General features: G+C 42.4%; 1 pseudogene; it reads right to left on the minus strand.

Annotated features, from left to right (window-relative positions):
* LOC135555827 (retinoic acid receptor alpha-like) overlaps positions 1–23,171 on the minus strand; it is a 187,040-nt pseudogene extending 163,869 nt beyond the window's left edge.
* Between the last annotated feature and the right edge of the window lie 1,231 nt (positions 23,172–24,402).

Raw genomic sequence — 24,402 nt, forward strand, 5'->3', positions numbered from 1 at the left:
ACTGTCGAGAATCTCCTTTGCTCCACCTTTCCTGACAGGCGCTGAACAGAGAGCCAAAACAATGTAGCAGCCAAAATATTTGTTCATGCATGTGTGTGTGTGTGTGTGTCCAGTTGCCCCCTGTGACGTCCATAACCCTAAGCGTGTGTCTGGTAATTAGGCCTTCCTCCGCTCAGAGAGGAAGTCGTCACAGCCGGGTCACCTTCACTCTGACCTCCAGGAAGTAGCTTCTGTTCCCTGAGAACCAGTTGTTGTGGAATCACTGTTCTGTGTAACCCCTCTGGGGCAGCAGTGACAGTGTGTGTGTGTGGCTACCTAAGTCACTGGGGCTGTACTCCAGCCGAGTAGAGAGAAGCGAATGCTCAGAGGAGGTAACACGTTATGATAACTTCCATTTACAACAGTCTTATACTGTGAGACACAGTGGCTAATTAATGAAAGATCTGACAAAACGTGGCACTGAATGAGACTATCATATAGGCTCGGATGGTCCTGCGGGGGGAGGGAAGCCTCTCCTTTCCTCAGTGTCCGACTGGGGAAGTCCCTGTTCAAACAAAGAGAGGAGGGGATGGCCCGGGCCGAGCGGAGTTCCTAAGATATTGTCCCTAAGAACAGAACACTCCCAGAGGCCACTGCAGCTGATGGGACTTCCTGTCACCACTCCGGCAGCTCCGCCTCGCCGGTTCTTTAAGTACCTCCGCTGCTACATTTCCCTTCCTATCGACTTGGGATGCGCAAAGAAAATACCCCGGGCCGACCCTCACACTCATGGTGTATACCAACCTCTTCCACAGGTACAGCACAGTGGACTGTAGTTAGGCAGACGGTCAGAATAGATAGATGGATAGATCTCTCTCTCTCTCAAAGGCAGACACACTCAGACTGACACACACATACACCACAGTCTGTAACATAAATCAAGCATGCATACTAACACACAAACCGTACACTCAGACATGCATCATTAACACATCAGACAGGAGAATGGCACAGTCAGAAATATGCACACCGACTTGAACGGGGACCTCAGCCCTCGAGCTCTGTGACACACACACACAAACTTCAGGAGTCCTTAGTTACTCCCTCTTACCAGAGGAAGCTACAGTGCTCAAATGGCACATGCTTCCCTTGATGGCACCAGTCAGAATCGCACGCACACATTGTTGATGGGTGGACGTGAGGCTACTCCAGTTGGAATGGTAACAGTGACTGAGGACAGAAACGGCAGCAGAGGACTGCAGGCTGCAGCCAAGACAAACAGGACGCTACAAGAGCCAGCAAAGATTCCTCAATAGCATCAGACACACACACACACACACAGTGATGAAATTATTCTGCTTGAGGATGCATCATGACACTGCTCCATGGACACCATGCAAAGACGACGTCGGCACCAAAAGTTCCAAAACAAATACGTTTTTCGTTAGAATGCATAAAAATACACTGATATTATTAAGACATGTTTGGTGCCATCACGGTGGATAGTTTATCAAGCTCCCTCTAAACTCCCCCTGTCCTCCCCATTGTCATGATAATGTCCCAAATGACTCTGTTCCCCCGGGGCTGGTGAGGCTTGGGAGGAGATGAGAGAAGGGGGAGAACTATTGTACCCTTCATCTTTAGTTGTTGAGGGGAATCATAAATCACGGGACACATTCACCCCCCCCCCCGCCGCGCCCCTCTGCCACCTGTTGGAGAACACGCCCACCAAGGGCATTCCTCTCTCTACTCCGTTGCTAGGCGATGATGATGACGACAACCACGACAATGACTTGGCAAATCTATCCCCATGCAGGCTTATTCCCATCCAACTTTAACCCAAAGCTTCTGGAAGTTCTAGGATTTGGATTCCCTTTCTTAGTTCGAGGCTGGGCTATACGAGTTTCAAGACACAAAGCTGGTCGAGGAACAGATCTAAACAAGGAATTTAAAAGCATATAAAGAGGGATTTGAATACTTGGAATTGCGATCCCTTTAAAAGTGGAGATTGGCAGTAGCGGGAAACCGCGTCATGGCCACCCCACCACCGCTGTTAGCCGAGCCGAGGAGCGTCGTGCAGCACGGGGGGAGAAAAAAATCAAATGCCGATAACTGTTGTGCTCTTAACACACGCATGTCAGAGGAGAAGAAAACAATGTGTTGTTTCCCATAACTTTTTGATGTAATATAGCAAATGGACGTTTTGCCATTAAGGATGGCAGCTTTAAGCCTCGAAAAGTGTTTGGCCGATGAAGACAAAATCGGACAAAACAGCATATAGTCCATTATCTGTTGTGGAACTTGAAGTACTTATCAGACCATTCCACTGCCCTGGCCTCTAACCACCCCATGTCTTCTCTATCCCCTCCTACGCTTAGACAGCAGATTACCCTCTGGGCCTCATAGTTTCCCATAAAACCTGCTTCCTGGGAATTAACCCAAAACACTGCGCTAGTGATGCAACAGGGCAGAGGTCACTTGGATAAAAAAGTCTGGACACACCGACTCACCTACTCATTCAAGGGTTTTTCTTTATTTTTTAAACTATTTTCTACAGTGAAGACATCAAAACTATGAAATAGAACATATGGATCTTGTAGTAAGCAAAAAAAATAGGGTTAAACAAAATATATTTTATATTTGAGATTCTTCAAAGTAGCCACCCTTTGCCTTGATGACAGCTTTGCACACTCTTGGCATTCTCTCGACCAGCTTCATGAGGTAGTCACCTGGAATGCATTTCAATTAACAGGTGTGCTTTGTAATGTGTTTCAGCCAATCAGTTGTGTTGTGACAAGGTAGGGATGGTATACGGAAGTTAGCCCTATTTGGTAAAAGACCAAGTCCCTATTACGGCAAGAACAGCTCAAATAAGCAAACAGAAACGACAGTACATCATTACTTTAAGACATGAAGGTCAGTCAATACGGAACATTTTAAGAACTTTGGAAGTGCAGTCGCAAAAACCATCATACGCTATGATGAAACTCTCTCTCATGAGGACCGCCACAGAAAAGGGAGACCCAGAGTTACCTCTGCTGCAGAGGATAAGTTCATTAGAGTTACCAGCCTCAGAAATTGCAGCCCAAATAAATGCAAGTAACAGACACATCTCAACATCACCTGTTAAGAGGAGACTACATGAATCAGGCCTTCATGGTCAAATTATTACAAAGAAACCACTACTAAAGGACACTTATAAGAAGAAGAGGCTTTCTTGGGCCAAGAAACACGAGTAATGGACATTAGACCTGTGGAAATCTGTCCATCGTGGAATTTATTTCCTTCTTAACGCGTTTGAGCCAATCAGTTGTGTTGTGACAATGTAGAGGTGGAATACAGAAGAAAAAAAACAGAAATATGTCCTTTGGTCTGATGAGTCCAAATATGAGATTTCTGGTTCCAACCGCTGTGTCTTTGTGAGACGCAGAGTAGGTGAACGGATGATCTCGGCATGTGTGGTTCCCACCGTGAAGCATGGAGGAGGTGTGATGGTGCTTTGCTGGTGACACTGTCAGTGAATTATTTTGAACTAAAGGCACAGTTAACCTCTTGAACCTCTGGGGCAGTATTTCATTTTTGGATGAAAAACGTTCCCGTTTTAAACCAGATATTGTCACGAAAAGATGCTCGAATATGCATATAATTGACAGCTTTGGAAAGAAAACACTCTGACGTTTCCAAAACTGCAAAGATATTATCTGTGAGTGCCACAGAACTGATGCTACAGGCGAAACCAAGATGAAATTTCAAACAGGAAATGTCCCAGATTTTGAATGAGCTGTGTTCCAATGTCTCCTTATATGGCTGTGAATGCGCCAGGAATGAGCCTACACTTTGTCGTTTCCCCAAGGTGTCTGCAGCATTGTGACGTATTTGTAGGCATATCATTGGAAGATTGACCATAAGAGACTGCATTTACCAGGTGTCCGCCTGGTGTCCTCCATCGAAATTATTGCGTAATCTCCAGCTGCATGCACGTTTCCATTTGGTTCAGAAGAGAAAGGCAACTGCCTTCGAATGATTTATCATCAAATAGATATGTGAAAAACACCTTGAGGATTGATTCTAAACAACGTTTGCCATGTTTCTGTCGATATTATGGAGTTAATTTGGAAAAAAGTTTGCGTTGTAATGACTGAATTTTCAGGGGTTTTTCTTAACCAAACGTGATGAACAAAACGGAGCGATTTCTCCTACACAAATAATCCTTTTGGAAAAACTGAACATTTGCTGTCTAACTGAGAGTCTCCTCATTGAAAACATCCGAAGTTCTTCAAAGGTACATGATTTTAAAGCTTGTTTTTGTGAAAATGTTGCCTGCTGAATGCTAGGCTTAATGCTATGCTAGCTATCAATACTCTTACACAAATGCTTGTGTAGCTATGGTTGAAAAGCATTTTTTGAGAATCTGAGATGACAGTGTTGTTAACAAAAGGCTAAGCTTGTGAGCCAATATATTTATTTCATTTAATTTGCGATTTTCATGAATAGTTAACGTTGCGTTATGGTAATGAGCTTGAGGCTATAAATTATGCTCCCGGATACGGGATTGCTCGTCGCAACAGGTTAACCAGCATGGCTACCACATCATTCTGGAGTGATACACCATCCCATCTGGTTTACGCTTAGTGGGGCTATCTTTCTATTTTCAGCAGGACAATGACCCAACACACCTCCAGGCTGTGTAAGTGCTATTTGACCAAGTGCTGCATCAGATGACCTGGCCTCCACAATCATCCGATCTCAACCCAATTGAGATGGTTTGAGATGGTTTGGGATGAGTTGGACCGCAGAGTAAAGTAAAAGCAGCCAACAAGTGCTCAGCATATGTGGGAACTCATTCAAGGCTGTGGGAAAAGTATTCCAGATGAAGCTGGTTGAGATCAATGCCAAGAATGTGCAACGCTGTCATCATCAGAAAACAGATTCATATATTTTTTTTTTAAAGAATGACTAAGAAGTAGAAATTAACTTGGTCTTGGGGCTGAGACATCCTCTACTGGTCTACAGAGTAGATGTTTCAACTAAGAGAGTGAAAAGGCACAGACAGAGACTGTGGGACGACAGAGATATGGAAACAAAGGGTCAGCAACCACTGCTGAGGGGTCAAAGGTGACTGGGTAAAAGGTTCCATTTGGTGTATGCCAAACAGTGCTGGTTTGGAGTTTTGTGGAGTCACAAGAAAGAGATGAGACTGACAGACATAAATTAGACTTCATACACACACACCTAGAAAATTAAATAGCTAACCTTATTTCTCATGTACTAGTGAGTGTACAAGTACACTGAGCACTAACAGTTCTGGGCACTTCCATGTAAAAGGACCCATGAGCACCAACATGTGTTGTTTATGGGAGAATATCACATTGGGTGTCAAATGAAAGTTAAGAGTCTATTTGGTTTGGGAAATGAAGGCATAGATACATTTTTCATATGTAGAGGCTTTGGTTTCTGGATAAACAGATAGAAAAGGGGTCTTAGAAATCATCTACCAGAAAAAAATATCAGAAATACATCAAAACACAATAATGAGAAATTGTTTGCCTTCTGTAAGTTACAGAAATATTGCCTTGTCATTCCGGAACAAAAATCCCACATCTTTAAGATATTTTCACATTTCTCTGCCTCATGAGGGAGGAAGGACACTGAACGTTCACAGACATAACAAGTAATGGTACACCTACCAAATAGTTATAGTGATTTAACTGATATACATTTTGTTTATGAATTATGATTAAAACTTCAAATATGGTAACAGCTTTACGAAGAACAACAAAAAAAATACTTAGTAACGGAATTACTGCAATTGAATTGGATACAATGAATTTGTCACAAACCACAGGCGGATCACCTTATGCTGTCCTCACCTCCACTGGCATACTGTTCTGTTCAGGCTCATAACTGTTCAGTTCTGTTCAGGCTCATAACTGTTTTCTTTTGTCTTTCTGTGAGGGAGTCAGGAGTTGGTGGCACCTTAATTGGGGTGAACGGGCTCGTGTTAATGACTGGAGCGGAGTGCGTGGAACGGTATCAAATACATCAAACACTTGGTTTCCTGTTTGACGCCATTCCATTTGTGCCGTTCCGGACATTATTATCAGCCTCCCCTCAGCAGCCTCCACTGGTTAAAACAGACTGGACAACCCCTCCCTCTTCAGTTAATGTCACCTCTCCCAGGCTCTTACTGATACCTACCCATGAGCCCCCTCTCCTTCCATTCACTGGAACCAGCATCCTCACCCACTGACCACCGACTGACACCGGACGTCCACAAATGTTGAAAAGTAGTTGAAATTTGGGTCAGTCCACCTTGGCCTTTATGTTCACTTCCACAAACTGACCAGACTGGAGCGAATCTGAACCTATCACAGGAGTATGTTTCACAAGTTTGGATAGCACGGTTAGTAGAGAACAGTAGAGTACAGTACAATAGAGTAGTACTGAGTACAGTACAGTGAGTACAGTACTGAATACACCAAAGTTTGCATCTGCACAGTTCTTCCACCAAATTTGTTTTTGTACATCTTTCCGTTGATATTGTTCAAAGTCGTTCTTGTGCATAGATCTGTATGGTTTTAGTTAGTTTTTCCACTTTAAAATTAATGGCAAACAGAGTCAAAGCGTAATTCCCTTCTACAGTGTACATTTCCCATGTGAATAAGCACCAATGCACACCCACGGTGTGCAGCTTCAACTTCACCACAGAAAGCTGCAATTTCAAGCGCTAACAATCAGAAGCACGCGCCCGACAACATAAGAACTAGGTTGAAGAGCTCTGCTGCCAGATGCTAACACACACAGTAGTGCTGTATGCCAGGCGCTAATGAGTGAGGGATGAGCCCTGTGTGGAAAAACTGTGTCCGCAGGCAACGCTCACTTTAAGTACTCAGGTCTGGATCACATCAAGCCGTTTAAACACCTGCCAATCACAACAATAAAGCAGCGCTTTACGAGTGTGGTTAAAACTCTCCTCTCGCTGCTACGTGTCTGAAGGTGGGTGTTTAAGGGGGAGGGAGGTTGATCGCTGTGTGTGACTCAGCAAAGGACGACTACTACAGATTGGTTGGTTGATTGACAGCAGAAATCGCATCTCGTTAGGAGGATAGAAACACAGGGTTCGAGTGAAGGGTCGTAAGTCAAAATTAAACTTCTCCTTATTATGCAGAATTTGAAATGGAAAAGTGTTGATGGATTTAAGAACCTCTTAACCGTGTCGTTTGACTGTCTTGCCATCAATTCCCCGGGCATTGTGTCTGGTGTAGCCGTGGCTTTCCGAGCTAAACTAACGAGACGTGAGGGCGAGCTCATCAGAACCTGCCGCGGTGAGTCTAAAATGGACAACTGTTCCAGTAATGAGACAAAGACCTTCAAAAAGAAAGAAAGAAAGGAATTCTCCACCTATAAAGCACATCTTCTCTTTCAAACGACAAGTAAAAAAATAAAGGAAAAAACATGCCTTGCGTTGTGGGGTCCTCCACTCGGTGCAAGAGGAAAGGAAACAATCCGTCCCCTTGTGCGTTCGAAGAAGTTAGAAACGCTGCACGCCACAATTCCAACAGGTAAATCACGTTGAAGGTTTGAGGCCACCGGGGTCGCTACAGGGTGTGGGAAATGTACGCGCAGTAACCAGGCTTTCACCACCAGGTTGAGAAAGTGGAGGAGCCTTTGAACTGTTCCGCAACAACCCTGTCCCTGTTCAGAGACACAGGGCAGAGATGAGGAGGAGGAGGCCCACTGAGAAGACATCCTGAAGATTATTCCCTTTAAAAAGTGGTCTCCGTATGTTCCTGGCTGCAGTGCACCTACAGACACACAGAGATGTGTAGCCTATGCAGCACACACACACGCACAGTAAACCTTTGTACATATCCTACTCGTAATGATGGCTACCCTCCATTGGCAAACACTCACATTGCATGTACTCGTCACACTGTACATACACACCTTTGAGGACATTGTTAAACAAAGAACCGAATTCAAAAGATAAGTAATCACACCGGTGTATTCACACACACACACACACACACACACACACACACACACACACACACACACACACACACACACACACACACACACACACACACACACACACAGTAGTCTGTACCCTCTCAATCACCCACATCAACACAAACTCATTCAAAACAGTAAAGATCTACAGTCAAGTTACACATTCACACACTACACAACTCAATACTTCAGATCTTAAATCAGAAATCATTTGAGATAAGAAAAAGAAACGCTTGTTCTCTCTCTCTGTGTGTCTCTCTCTCTGTGTGTCTCTCTCTGTGTGTGTGTCTCTCTCTGTGTGTGTGTCTCTCTCTGTGTGTGTGTCTCTCTCTGTGTGTGTGTCTCTCTCTGTGTGTGTGTCTCTCTCTCTGTGTGTGTCTCTCTCTGTGTGTCTCTCTCTCTGTGTGTCTCTCTCTCTGTGTGTCTCTCTCTCTGTGTGTCTCTCTCTCTGTGTGTCTCTCTCTCTGTGTGTCTCTCTCTCTGTGTCTCTCTCTCTCTGTGTCTCTCTCTCTCTGTGTCTCTCTCTCTGTGTCTCTCTCTCTCTCTCTGTGTCAATTCAATTCAATTCAAGGGCTTTATTGGCATGGGAAACATGTGTTAACATTGCCAAAGCAAGTAAGGTAGATAATATATAAAGTGAAATAAACAAAAATTAACAGTAGACATCACACATACAGAAGTTTCAAAACAATAAAGACATTACAAATGTCATATTATATATATATACAGTGTTTTAACAATGTGCAAATGGTAAAGGACACAATATAAAATAAATAAGCATAGATATGGGTTGTATTTACAATGGTGCGTGTTCTTCACTGGTTGCCCTTTTCTCGTGGCAACAGGTCACAAATCTTGCTGCTCTGATGGCACACTGTGGAATTTCACCCAGTAGATATGGGAGTTTTTCAAGATTGGATTTGTTTTCTAATTCTTTGTGGATCTGTGTAATCTGAGGGAAATATGTCTCTCTAATATGGTCATACATTGGGCAGGAGGTTAGGAAGTGCAGCTCAGTTGTGTGTGTCTCTCTCTCTGTCTCTCTCTCTCTAATAGGATTATGGTAGTGGGTTTCTCACAGCTGTCTGTGTTCCAGCAGGCATTGAATAGTGCCCAGGGGGGATGGATCTCTGATACATCAGGACTTAACACCACTAAATCATCAGAGGGAGAGAGGAAAAAGGAGAGAGAGAGAAATGTCTCTACTTAGACATCAAGCTTTCAAGGTTTTGGGATAGACAATGGCCCTACAACTCTCCTCTCTGTCTCTCAATGTCTTCCTTCATTTGTGTTACCTTCAATCTCTCCTTTATCTCATCCATCTCATAGATTTGTTAATCTCCCCCCCTTTTCCTGCCCCCCCCCCCCCCAAATCTCTGTCTGAGTTGGCATAGTGCCGGGCACAGGTCTGCAGGTCAAAATCAATCCGGTGAGCTTGAGAATCACACTGATTAGGGGAGAAAACCCTGAGGCTTTAGAGTTCAGACCTCTGGCTGTGAACATGGGACTTGGAGCTGCCCGGCGTATCGTGAGCAAAGAGAAACGGGGAGTCAAGCGAGGAAAGGATCGCCTGTGAGCTGACACAGGGTGCATTTTCATTTTAAGTACAGAGAGAATGGGAATCAAGACAGGAGGCAGCTGGCACAGGGCAGATGTAAGTACAGGACGACTCACTCCCCTGCAGGGGACAGGGAAGGGTGGGGGTTAGCTCTTTCCAAGAAAGAGACAATGTCATGAGTCGCTGCTTTAATCTGGGACGGCCCGGTGTCTTCATCCAGCATTGGGATCGCATAGATTAATGATGACATAAAAGGGGAACTCAGGACATTCGGCGGCGGTACACCATGGACCTATTGTGATAAACTGGTCCCATTAGAAGGGGAGGCGAGTAAAATGTGTGTGTGTGTGTATGTATGTATATGTGTGTGAACATGTGACTCATGTAGAGGTAAGACTTTACCCCACACACTCTCTCCGGTCTCCATCGAGCCCAACTGACTGTGTACAACAGCGTACAAACACACTAGCACCAAGGACACATGCATTAACACCGAACACCTACTGCGCGCGCACACACACACACACACACACACATCCATTACAAGCCCGCCAGCAGGCACAAAGACACCATTAACAGCAGCGTTAAATATTGACGAGAACTCGCCCAGCGCTCCCGCTCCGTCACGGGGAGGAGGACGTCGAGAGCGAAAGGAGGAGAAGGCTTGTTTAATTTACTGCGGCCCATCTGTCCCGCGCCACTCCACCTGCCCGTTAGTATGCATGTATGTGAGCGCACATTACGACATTAGTCGATAGTAATGGAATCTGTAGAATGGACACGGTTCTCTATTTCACATGCAATTTACTTGGCCATTTTAAAACACGGCTTCAATTATAAATACCTCCGCCGGTATTGAGCACTATTGAGTACTCCAAAGTGTCACTTGAGACACAGTGCCTTTAGAAAGTACTGACACCCCTTGACATTGTACAAATTGTGATAAAAGCCTCAATTTGCGTGATTGTGGAATTATGTTTTTAGAAATATTTACAAATTAATTCAAAATGAAAAGCTGTAATGTCTTGGGTCAATAAGAATTACACATTACTGAGTACCATTCTTCAAATGTTCAAGCATAGTGGTGGCTGCATCATGTTATAGGTATGCTTGTAATCGATAAGGACTGGGGAGTTTTTCAGGATAGAAAAGAAACAGAATGGAGTTAAAAGCAGGCAAAATCCTAGAGGAAATCCTGGTTCAGACTGCTTTCCAACAGACACTGGGAGATGAATTGACCTTTCAGCAGGACAACGACCTAAAACACAAGGCCAAATCTACACTGGAGTTGCTGACCAAGAAGACAGTGAATGTTCCTGAGTTGCCTAGTTACAGTTTCGACTTAGATCTGCTTGAAAATCTATGGCAAGACCTGAAAATGGTTGTCTAGCCATAATCATCAACCAATTTGACAGAGCTTGAAGAATAAATTGGCAGATGTTGCACAATCCAGGTGTGAAAAGCTCTTAGACTTACCTTGAAAGACACAGCTGTAATCACTGCCAAAGGTGCTTCTACAAATGTATTGACACAGGGGTGTGAATACTTATGTAAATGAGATATTGAAAATGAAATACAGAAATAAATGAGAAAAAAGGTCTAAAAACAAGTTTTCACTTTCATCATAGGATATTGTGTGTAGATGGGTGAGATTTTTTAAATATTTTTTTAATCCATTTTGAATTCACACAACAAATTGTCTAGGGGTATGGATACTTATTGTCTCACATAGAATCTCCAATGGATGTTTGATAATTCTCACTTCAATTAAGTGATCATGCCCGTTAAGCAGGTGTTTTGGAGGATATATTGTCACGGGGTGTCGTTAGGTCCGAGACAATGTCGATGACAGGTTGTTGTGCTGAAAATCTCCCCCCTGCCACAGTTCTCCCCCTTTCTAATTTCCTTCATTTTGTGGCTAGAGTCAAATACTTTCTGTGACACACATCACACATACTTTCTATAGAACAAACTTTGTCAGGATAGGCAACCGAAATGAATCATTCATGTGTTATATTAAACAGAGGAGTAAAATGTTGGCAAGCAATAAACATTTCAGAACAACTTTGGCTGAATTATTATCCTTATACTTTAAAATATACTAGTCGAATAAGACATGGGAGAGATGACGAATTTTGACAAAGAGATTCATTTATAGACTAATACAAAATCAGTAGCTGATTCAGGTACGGGCGACATGGGCAGCCACCCAGGGCGGCATCTTGCCGGGGGCAGCACGGGGCGCCGGAGGCTGAAGGGTGGGGGGGGGGGTTCGCCTAGGGAACCATACAAGCTAGAACTGCCACATACACTTGAAACAAATAGCCAAACTGAAAACTGCAGACAAAAATGCTTTCTGCTACTAAGATCAGTGAAATGTAGGCTAAACTGACAACGGAGTGACGAGCAGAAATGTCAACTAGCAAGCAAGTCCCAGCAATGAAGAACGCAAAGGGAGGGGAGAATTCTGGCAGGGGTGAGATTTTCAGCACAACACCGGCAAACCGTGACAATATATCCTCCAAACACCGGCTGTGAGGACATTATCACTTTTCTACAACGGGTTACCAACATATTCAAATAACGATTAACATATTTTAATTAAAAATGTTTTTGTTTTTTTAATGAATTTATTCATACCATTTCATCCTTCCACAGGATATAGTCCCGAAACAAATCTAGGGTTGCTACCCAAGCCGGCTGGTCGTTCGTTCTATTGGTTCGGCTGCCAGATACAGAACAAAAAGACTGAACAACTGAGTTGCGTATCTATGGACGTTGTTCGTTCTAAATGTTCCATTGCCATACAGGCTGGCAACGTTCTTATCCCTTCCTTGCTAGCTAGCCAACTATGGCTAATTTACAGTCACGTCAAACAGTGCAGCCAGAATAAAAAACAGTAGCTGCATTTGTTTAAGCTGTTTTCTAGTGACAATTATTTGGCTACATCCATAACAATGAGATAATGAGGCGCGATTTCCCCTGGCTTTGAAAATGTGCTCTCTCGTCAGGTCACTGTTGTTCAGAGGAGCTAGCCAGCAACACCGCTAACACGATCACTTCAAACTGAAGCTGGAAAGGCTGCAAACTAACTGCACTTAATTTCATGTACCTTTTTTCAATTTACATTTCTTCGTATATATATCCATAAAAATTATACCAGCTGATTCATGATTTGACTGGCTGAGAAACGCTGCTTGCATCTCTCTCGCCCCGACTCCCAACCCATTCATTTCAATGGGACGGTTGGAAATTGAATTTAAATATTGAAGCAATGTTGCAAATGTCGTAGAGACAGACAGCAAGGTTTATACAAATCTCTGCTGTTGAAAACTAAATTTCAGTCTAAAAGATAAGTGAGATAATGTCTAGATGCTTTTTATAGTGGAGATCAAATGTATAACTTCCCCTGGCTGGGCTGATAAGACAGTGGATTGCGCAGTCAGATGGAACAGCGTAAATAGGCATTTCAACGTCGTAGATTTAGCCGGTGGTAACTTGTCGAATAGACACCGGCAGGAATGCGGTTTCAACCAATCAGCATTCAGGATTAGACCCACCGGTTGTATGATGTGTAAACAGACCTACAGTGTAGGGTTGGGTTCTTTTGTAAAGTCCATTCTACAAATCTAGGTTTGTTAAAAGCCTAGACACAGAGAGATGTAAAGTTATTTGAAACAGGAAGATACCTACGCTCCAGTGAGTCCAGTTCGTCACCGACAGTCACGCCAATGCTAACGGCCCAAAGTGTGCCCTGTGTTTAGTGGGCATCGACCACGGGCATTAGTTCATAACACCCACATATATTTCATGTGGTTCACTTCTTGTTTTCATTTGCAGCAAGTCATCACAATTTACATTAGTTTTCATGCCTCTGTTTTTCTATCTAAACAAAAGGAACATCAAGTAAGATGCCAACTGCTCACGTGTTTGCATTTTCTGGTGCAAAAAAAAGGTTGAAGACAATTGATGATGAAGTTGATATTGGCCCGTGAGTTGTTTGGCTGGGAAACCGTTGTCCACCTGCATCTTATCCCAAAACATAGACACAATGGACTGAAAAGAAGCTCGAAGACAAAAATGCTGACTGACAAAGATGCTGACTGACAAAGATGCTGACTGACAAAGATGCTGACTGACAAAGATGCTGACAGAAGTAAATAGACAAAAGGGTGAGGAGGTGGACAGACAAACTAACAGACAGACAGAGAAACAAAATACACGCACAGAATATCAGCAAAAGGATCAGATGAGAAAAAAAAGAAGTAGTAGAGAGACAAAGAGCTGGTAGAAATATAGGCAAGAACAATGAATAATGTCTAGATGGATAAACATAAGCAGTCAGTCAGACAGCTAAGCAAAGGGTGCATTCCAACAAATGGAAAGGCAGATACTCAGACAACGGCAGACAAAAAGAGATTGGATGAAGGCAGTGGATTTGTTAACCTCACAAAAATTGGACCACATAGATCAGATGACAGATCACTAGCTAGGTTTCCATCCAGTTGGCGACAGATCTTCCAGCGATTATACAAAAATCTGCATAAAGAAAATGTGTATTTTCCCACTAGTGGTGGGTTTCCACCAAACTACCTTGTTGCGGATAAAAATCCGTGCGTGATGACGTAGTGCACACAAAATGCCGTTAAGTTTTCATATACCGAATAAAAATCTAAAACTCAATGTTTTCCCATCACATTATCAACTCTACCGATAGTTTTGTCACAAAAACTATAAAAACTTTTAGATTATCCAAACGTAAAAACATCCTTTCTGAATTTAAAAGTAATAAATAGCTAAATAGCAAATGTGCCTACTCAGGTTTTGGCACGTGCGCTCTAGCCAACAGCGCGCAGATAGACTAATCTATACTGTAGCCTACTTGATGAGATTATTATGAATAAGAGCGATAATGTTTGTATTTATCAAAAACGGCAGTCAAGCATGAATCACCATGTCACCAAAATAAGACCCTCAATATTTATTGGAAAGGAACATCAAGATCACTGGGCACTTTCACCACCCTGTGAAATTCATCATTTATTTAATCTGTAGCCTAATACACTGCATGGTTTACCGAGTCATAGTGGGAGGACCACACACCATATCATCGCGTGACTCCATGTTTACTTCGATATGATGGTTATTATATCAACATTTGCGCATAAATGCGTTTCCACCACCTCTTCTCGCATAATTCATTTTACCGACACAAAAAAGATCCCACCATGTCAAACAAAGACATTTTCTTTGGGCATATTTAACATTTTACCAAAACTACCTGTTTCCATCACAGCTGTCGTGATTTTGTTTAATGGTATGACTTTAGTGCATGAAAACTGGATTTAAACGTGGCAGTGCTCCCACACAAACTGAACCCCAATGCCTTGGGCCAACCGACTAGACTCAAAAGAGCCCCTTTCTCTCCAGTTTACATAATTGTGGAACACAAGGCTAGCTCCACAATAGAGCAGTCACGACTGGAAATGGCCAAGTGTCAAGTCTACCTGGAGCAAAACATCTAAAAGGCTAGAATCTAGATGAAATGTCAAAATAATGGGGTAACAGCCTGATATTCACCAGGTAGTCAATTAGAAATTACTTGTTAAAAACGGTAAGTTTTGGTTTCTATTAGGTTAAATGGCACCAGTCAAAAGTTTGGACACACCTACTCATTCAAGGGTTTTTCTTTATTTTTACTATTTTCTACATTGTACAATAATAGTGAAGACATCAAAACTATTGAATAACACATATGGAATCATGTAGTAACCCAATAAGTGTTAAACAAATCGAAATATATTTTAGATTCTTCAAAGTAGCCTTGATGAAAACTTTGCACACTCGTGGCATTCTCTGAACCAGCTTCACCTGGAATTATTTTACAACAGTCTTGAAGGAATTCCCACATATGCTGAACACTTGTTGTCTGCTTTTACTTTACTCTGCGGTCCAACTCATCCCAAACCATCTCAATTGGGTTGAGGTCGGGTGATTGTGGAGGCTAGGTCATCTGATGCAGCACTCCATCACTCTCCTTCTTGGTCAAATAGCCCTTACACAGCATGGAGGTGTGTTGGCTCATTGTCTTGTTGAAAAACAAATGATAGTCCCACTAAGCCCAAACCAGATGGGATGGCGTATCGCTGCAGAAAGCTGTGGTGGCCATGCTGGTTTAGTGTGCCTTGAATTCTAAATAAATCACTGACAGTGTCACCAGCAAAGCACCCCCACACCATCACATCACCATGCTTCAGAATGGGAACTACACATGCGAGATCATCTGTTCACCTACTCTCTGTCTGACAAAGACACGGTAGTTGGAAACAAAAATCTGAAAGGACAGATTTCCACAGGTCTAATGTCCATTGCTCGTGTTTTTTGGCCCAAGCAAGTCTCTTCTTCTTATAAAAGTGTCCTTTAGTGGGGGTTTCTTTGCAATAATTCAACCATGAAGGCCTGATTCACGCAGTCTCCTCTGAACAGGTGATGTTGAGATGGGTCTGTTACTTGAACTCTGAAGCATTTCTTTGGGTTGCAATTTCTGAGGCTGGTACTTATCCTCTGCAGCAGAGTTAACTCTGGGTCTTCCTTTCCTTTGGCGGCCCTCATGAGACAGTTTCATCATTGCGCTTGATGGTTTTTGCGACTGCACTTGAAGAAACTTAAAAAATTTCCTGAAATGTTCCAGATTAAGACATGAAGGTCAGTCAAAGTAATGATTGACTGTCGTTTCTCTTTGCTTATTTGAGCTGTACTTGCCATAATATGGACTTATGGTATTTTACCAAATAGGGCTATCTTCTGTATACCACCCCTACCTTGTTACAACTCAAGTGATTGGCTCAAACACATTAAGGAAAGAAATTCCACAAATTAACTTTTAACAATGCAGACCTGTTAATTGAAATGCATTCCAGGTGACTAACTCATGAAGCTGGTTGAGAGAATGCCAAGAGTACAAAGCTGTCATCAAGGCAAAGGGTGGCTACTTTGAAGAATCTCAAATATAAACTATATTTAGATTTTTTTCAACACTTTTTCGGGTACTACATGATTCCATGTGTTATATCATAGTTTTAATATCGTCACTATTATTATACAATGTAGAAAATAGTAAAAAATAAATTCAAACCCTGGAATGAATAGGTGTGTCCAAACCTTTGACTGGTACTGTAGGTTCCAACCATCCCTGGTATCAAATGCCAAAACAGGTCCTTGAGCAAAAGAGTAGCCTAACTTCCTGACGTGTGTAGATGGTCTTGAGCTGTTCGCCTTCGAAAAAAAGCATCCAATCAGCATTGACATCATGCATAGCATATTGCCTACAGCTTCCTGGGTAAAACTCTCTCAGGGGCGGCAGGCAGAGCCATGCTATGGATCCTAATTGCTGTCATGGCGGCAGCTCGCAGTGCATCAAATACAGTCGTGCTTCAATACAACCGAGCTGCAATCTTACGAAGGGAGATTCTCATCCTTTTTGACATGTTGCACGTTCACCGTTAAATTATGGCATAGGAGATGTTTTCTTACACAAGGGATATGTAGGCCTAATTCAAGATGACATTTTATACTGTGGTCTACTAGGTATAACGGTTTGATTAATTAGCCGAGTGATTACTTGATTGGTTTATTGAGCAAGTTAGCGAGTGGAAAAAAAAATGAAGCACAGCTTGAATCAACGCAACCTTCCTATGCATGTGTGTGCACATGTATCGGTAGCCTACAGTAAGCCATTGTTGGTGTGTGCAACAGCGTCTTCTTGTGTGTACCTGTGCATTTCCACATGTACTCACAGCACAGACGGGACCCTGTCATCACCTGGGTCTCATCTCATCAGTCAGCATCACACATACAGTGGGAGAGGAGCTTCTAGCTGGCGCTCACTGCTGCTAGGGCAGGAACACATTTACAACGGTGCACGTACCAGCTTGCCTCGTGATTATCTCTCAATCAGGCCGGGCATTCACAAAGGGTCACAGAGTAGGAGTGCTGATCTAGGATCAGTTTCCCCCTTCAGATCATCATGAAAAAGATCACGTTGACGGAGGGACCTGGGGATGCTCACAGAGTTGGACCAACACAAAACTTAGTTCTCTCTCGTTTGCTAATCCATGGGTTTCTTTACCTATTGCACGCGGTTTTAAAACTAAAGGTTGTAAGGTAGATAGTATCTTACCTACACTATGTGATGCAAGGTGTACTACTTAATTTGTATGATTCATTTATGATACAATTCACAATTGGAATTAGTTTAGTGGTCTTTCTCAGTCGAGTCAACATGTTTTGAGACACCTTTTAAATGAGCCTCACATGATTCACGCTCAATTTTTAAGAAGCTACGTAGCTTGGATTTGGACAACTGAGCTTATAATATTCAGCACAGCAATGCATTTGGGCTCTCTGTAACAAATAAAACAAAAGCTTGGCCTCATTTATCATTCAGAGATCTACTATATGGAAATCAAGGAAGTAAAACCCATCATCATATCTGATCAAAGCTTCTGTACACACATAGGCCTTAAAGCAACTGGGCAAAACAGGACATACATTATGTATAGACTGGTCAACATACACACGGGAACACCAATGTGTGCACATGGGCACTTGTAGCTTATATTTCCATCTGAAACACGCGCAAACACACACACACACACCGCCCTGGGCTGCAGATGCCACATCATCTCTGGAACACTCTCACAGGAGTGTTCTTAAATGGCAGGGATGACATCACGGGGCCATGCCTTGATTCAATTGGTCTTGTGATTTCTGCCTGCAAGACTTTGAGATGGCAGTGGAGGCCTGAGCTAATGTCACAAAACCTATTCGAAATCCATGAGCACTGAAATCCAAATGTCATGCAGGTCTCAGGGAGAAAGATAAAATGGAACCGGCAGGAGATTGTTTTGTAGAAATGCCTCATTCTTCTGACCCAAATCATCTCCCCCTTCACTCTAAAAAAATAATAGGTTCCTGGAGGATCCTTCAAGATCATTTAAGGTTAAAAAAAACATCCATAAGGTTAATTTAAAAACCTATACTCTGCGATCAGTTCATTTTTTAACGTTTGTAGGCTGAAGAGGTGCTTTGAAGAACCCTTTTCAAAAGAGGGGTTTGTTTTTGACCCAGCAGTATGCTTGTGAGTAAAGGGCGCTCATGTGTATAATTCAAATTGAGAACATTGGTCAAAAGACGCACTGAAAGCGGGAAGCGAGCGGAAGGTTGGAGATGCGACAGATATGAGATGACTTGCAACGGACCGACGTGAAAGGTGAGTGACCCTTAGCATTTTTTACTATATTAGCTAGTGTATAGCTATCAAAAAATACAATACATCATGTAAGGAACTCTGCTTATCTCTCCCTCTCTAACTTTTAAGCATCAGCTGTCAGAGCAGCTTACAGATCACTGTACCTGTACACAGCCCATCTGTAAATAGCACACCCAACTACCTCATCCCCATATTGTTATTTTTTTGTTGCTGCTCTTTTGCATATGTACTTGCACATCATAGTCTGCACATTATCACTCCAGTGTTAATGCTAAATTGTAATTATTTTGCCTCTATTGCCTATTTATTGTCTTACCTCCCTAATCTTACTGCATTTGCTTGTTGTTGTTTTTGTCGCACTGCTTTGCTTTATCTTGGCCAGGTCAGAGTTGTAAATGAGAACTTTTCTCAACTGGCCTACCTGGTTAAATAAAGGTGAAATTATTTTTATTTTTTTAAATGTACTCTTCTTTTTTCATCAGCTAGGAAAGCCATAGGCTGTAGCCTAATGTTAGCTGGTAATTGCTGTAGCTATACTTTTTGGGAGTTTAGCTAGTTAGAGTCAATATTGAGAAATGTTAGTCATAATTTAAACCTATGATGCACTATCCCCATCTCCATCCATCCTCCTACAGTCTCTGTCTTAACCTGCCTGTTAAGTTAGTAGAGTTTGGGTGCTGTGAGAAAACTTAGGCTCCACAAAACAGGTCACACACACACACACACACACACACACACAGGGCCCAATCTAGGTTGTTAAACTTGACCAAAAAAAATAAAACATTACATTCAACATAGGTAGTTGATATCAAATGTATCAAATTTACAGACATCAAAACTATGAAATAATACATATGGAATCATGTAATAACCAAACAAAAGTGTTAAACAAATCAAAACCTATTTTATATAAGTAGCCACCCTTTTCCTTGATGGCAGCTTTGCACACTCTTGTCATGTTGATTGAAATGCATTCCAGGTGACTACCTCATGAAGCTGGTTGAGAGAATTCCAAGAGTGTGCAAAGCTGTCATCAAGGCAAAGAGTGGCTACTTTGAACAATCTCAAATATAAAATATATTTAGATTTGTTTAACCATTTTTTGTTTACTACATGATTCCATGTGTGTTATTTCATAGTTTTGATGTCTTCACTATTATTCTACAATGTAGAAAATAGTACAAAATAAAGAAACACTGGATGTCCAAATTTTTGACTGGTACTGTATTTATTCTGGCTGGTGTGTCAGGGTGTCCTGCTTTGATGGAGAAACTCAACCTCAGCAAATAGATAAGACCCACACAGACACAGATGACCCAATCTAGGTTGTTAAACGTATAACCCAGGATACTGAGTTGTAAACCTGACAAAAAGATTTAAACCCATGATACACTTTCTCTCTTTCCATCCTCCTCCCTTTAGTGCCTGTCTCAGCCCCTGTCCAGTTAAGTGGTGGAGAGTTCGGGAGCAGTGATAGAGAAATATGTCAACCTCCACAAACAGGTAAACACACACACGACCCAATGTAGGTTATGTTCAACTTGACAAAAAGAAGAATACATTAAACAGATCAGATAGATAGATGCATTTGGTATTGAACACTCATGTTGTCTATGTTGAGTTTGTTTCGAATGTATGTCTTTCAGGTTGGAGTTTTGGGGCGGCCCGTTCGGTCTTGTGCATTTCAGACCAACGCTAGACCATGTTTAAAGCTCACTAAGGATCTACCAACATTTTAGCCTCTACAAAGTCTCATGACGTATTTGCATTGTGATTATAGTGTTCTGTGATTTTCCTTGGTCTATTCCAAAACTCACTGACTGGTGAATCAATGTATTTACAGTGTGATTGTGTGTTCTGTTCCTCCGTACTGTCTTGTCATAATCACTGCAGCTGATAGCACATACTCAACTTATCCTTCATAATCAACGCCATCAATCAATGCCATTTTGTATTCCAAACAGAATTGTTAGTCTAAAAGTACACATGGGATGTGTGCACAGCGCTCATTCAGAAGTACTCCTCGTTGAGAGACCACACCGGGAAGGAATATGGAAGAAGTCTTCAATTTTCCTACTCACATTAATTCACACACTAATAACCTTTTTGTTTTACACCAGATTGTACCTATCCAGACCATAATGTGCTGGCTTGGATATTTTCTTCTCACGTTGTTTATTCCATCACATTTCCAGCAGCATAAGAGAGACAATCGCTAGTCACTTCATTGACTAAGTCTGCTCCTATGACCTCGGTCCCAATAATGGACAGTTTTTAATTCACATGCCTTTTACAGTATGCAGCTGTTCTACTACTTGAGGCACCTTTAGGGGTTCCACCGGTGTTGCAATCAGAGGAACCCCGAAAAGTACTTCCAGGAACCATGTCTTTTTACAGGGTCGAATGAACACAACAAAAGTGAGCTCTTAAAAACACACTCAGTAGTTGACATACGAACGTAATGTTGTGTCACTTCCCAGAATTAATTGACTCACAGTGGGGGTATAGAATAATTAGGCTAAATTCTATAATATAAAAAAGGTAAAATGTCCCAAGTCCCATAGTCGCAGGAAGATGTTTTGGGGGGGGGGGGGGTGCTGCACATTTTTTGTCAAAGGGGGGATGCACTACTGCCAAGTCAACCCATCATGACATACATATTGACAGGCAGATAAAAACCTACCCGACATAAGTAGGCTGGATCAGGCAGCCTAACGCTTAAATCAGCTGAGACGCGATAGTCCAGCGCCCTATTATGACATAGCTACTCATCTCCGAGACCACCATCCCACCTCCTCTATTCATTGCAAATGTGCTGACCGTTGGATAAATTGCTTGAGCTTCGCTGAGAATTCAAAGAGTATTGAAAGCAAACAGTCCAATATTCTAGAACACTGCTGTGCATATGCATACAAGTTTAGGACTATGATGAAACCTTTATGCCGCATTCAGAACCAAGTGGGAAGTGGAAATGTACCACATACGATAGGGAAAAATCCATTTGAAAAGCCTCCAACTGGTAATTACTAGTGAGGAAACCCCTCTATCATCCAGAGCTCTCACATGCTCTGACGTCACCTACTAAGGCAATTACCTCGATAACAGCATTCTCTGCGGTTAAATGCAACAAAATATTATTCATAAAAAGCAATCTATTAATATGGTATTTGAACACTATAATTCCTTTGCAAGCATAATAGCTGTACTTTTAGTTTATAGTTTATGCAGCTTGTTGGCCATTAGCCAATCTGCTCTTATCAATAAGTTCAAAGCACATGAATGCATCCAACTGGTATTTACCACTTCACAATGTAGTAAATTCCCACCTCCCACTTTATGAAAGCAGCAAAACCCACAGACCATTATAATTGTTGGAGGTGTGGGAGTACGCAAATTAGGATTGCGGGTTTGATATGCTGTGGAGGATGTCTAGTAGGTTGGACCAGTGTCACATCATGGCCAACACGGAAATATTACAAATCTGATCAACCTCACACATGTGAGAACTTTGTGAATGGACGCCCAGGCGTGTTTTGTTTTTTAATTGACATAATTTACCTGCCTCCGAGAAAACGCGGACAAACGTGCGTGTGGATGTCACCACAAACCAGGCGTTGACAGCGATTTTTTTTTTTAGAACTGTTTTGAGTGGCAGCCCAGCATTCAATGTGACATCTAAACATTCAAAAATGTTTTTAAAGCTTTAAATCGATCAATTTTGAAAGGACATTGCACAAAAAAATCTTATAGACAGGTGTTGGCTGAACAAGCGCACTATGCAATGATTCCATCTATGGACAACGCTCGTTACATTGTAGCGGCAACCTATATAACTGTCAAGGCTCGCAACAAATGACATTTTGACCGTTCACATAATGGCGGGATGTGGCTTGCTAAAGCTTCGGTTTGATATTTCTGCACAACAGAAAAGGAAAGCACAAAGATTGAAACACCACATTCAGCCCTCTCCTCCAACTAATAGCCTACTAGACAGATTTAAGTGGGTATCTGTTCGATTCATGGAGAGGCTTCTCCCGAATCTAGTCTACCTGTCACACGTCCGATACAATCTCATTGTCAGTAGCCGAAATAAAAAGCCAGTCAATACCTGTTGACTCCTCCTACCGACGTGTTGGTTGGTGGAAGTCCGAACCGAGCCCGAGGATGTTTTGTCCTGAGCTTCTTTTCCGAAGTCGTTTCTCCGTCGTATGACGAGGAGTGGAACGTTACAGGTCTCCTTTGTCAGACAGTGTGAGTCTGACAAGAGCTCTGCGAGTTTTCGGCAAAGAAACGGGTTTTCACGGTGCCGCGCAAGTTGATGCAAGGCTTTAGAGAACAGCAGCCATTGCGGTCACGTGCATTTTCGGAAACGCAACACTGGCAAGCCTACAGAAGTACACTCCCTCTTTTCATATCTACCATGTCAATTATGTAATCTACTGCAGGGTTTCGCAAAATCAGTCCTGCCCGCCTCCCTGTGCATATTTTGGGCTTTTACCCTAGCACTACACAGCTATTAAAAAAAATCTAAGCTTGATGATGAGTTGGTTATATGAATATGCTGTACTGTACATCAAAACTCCAGCCTACTAAGAAGCCTGCTATTGCTCTTCTAACTATGACCTTTGGAAGCGCTATATGAGCAACACAATGAAGTGAACATGTATCAAATATGTATTATGTTCCTTTCATAGTCAAATGAATGCTTTACATGTTTTGAATATAAATGTGGCATCAATGTCAGTATCTATCTTGGATTGGTTTAGTTCTTTATTTCTAATGTGGGCATCAAGAATGAATCCTGTCTATGTCAACTGTCCATGAACCAAATTCTTAAATGTACACTCTAAGGGCTCTTTCACCTATCACTCACTGTATGATCCTGGGGCATTTGGAACCCTAATCTGCGCTATAAAGCATGTGTGAAACGCAAGCAAATCCCCCCTGTAAACAAGCTAGCTCGATAGCTAATGATTTGGTTACTTTTGTCAAAGCCTGATTTTGGCATGCCCTCACTAGCAGACCCAAGCATATTGGCCTACTAGTCTGTATCACTGAGGAACACCACCCCCCCCCCACCCCATCCCCATTCCCCCAGATCGAACATGTCTGTAAAATCTCTTCTTCTCAACAAGGATGGAAAACAGGCATATTTTATGGGGCCTGGCTGTCAACCAGGAGGGGGGCGGCCTGGGTCGGTAACATATCACCTTGCCGCTATCATCTTCTCACCCAGCACTCTCTCTCAGTCAAAGGCTTTGACTGACAACTCTAGTGAAGGGATCCGATCCTGATCCGGCTAGGCCTGGGCTTAAACAGCACATGCTCCCAGGTGTTTTTAAATTACTTTTTTTTATTTAACCTTTATTTAACTATGCAAGTCTGTTAAGAACAAATTCTTATTTACAATGATGGCCTATACCGGCCAAACCCGGACGACGCTGGGCCATTTGTGTGCCACCCTATGGGACTCCCAATCAAGGCCAGTTGTGATACAGCATGGAATTGAACCATGGTGTCTGTAGTGATGCCTCAAGCACAGCAATGCGGTGCCTTAGAACGCTGTGCCACTTGGTAGCCC

This window comes from Oncorhynchus masou, chromosome 15, assembly GCF_036934945.1.
Source record: "Oncorhynchus masou masou isolate Uvic2021 chromosome 15, UVic_Omas_1.1, whole genome shotgun sequence".
Classification (NCBI taxonomy): Eukaryota; Metazoa; Chordata; class Actinopteri; order Salmoniformes; family Salmonidae; genus Oncorhynchus; species Oncorhynchus masou.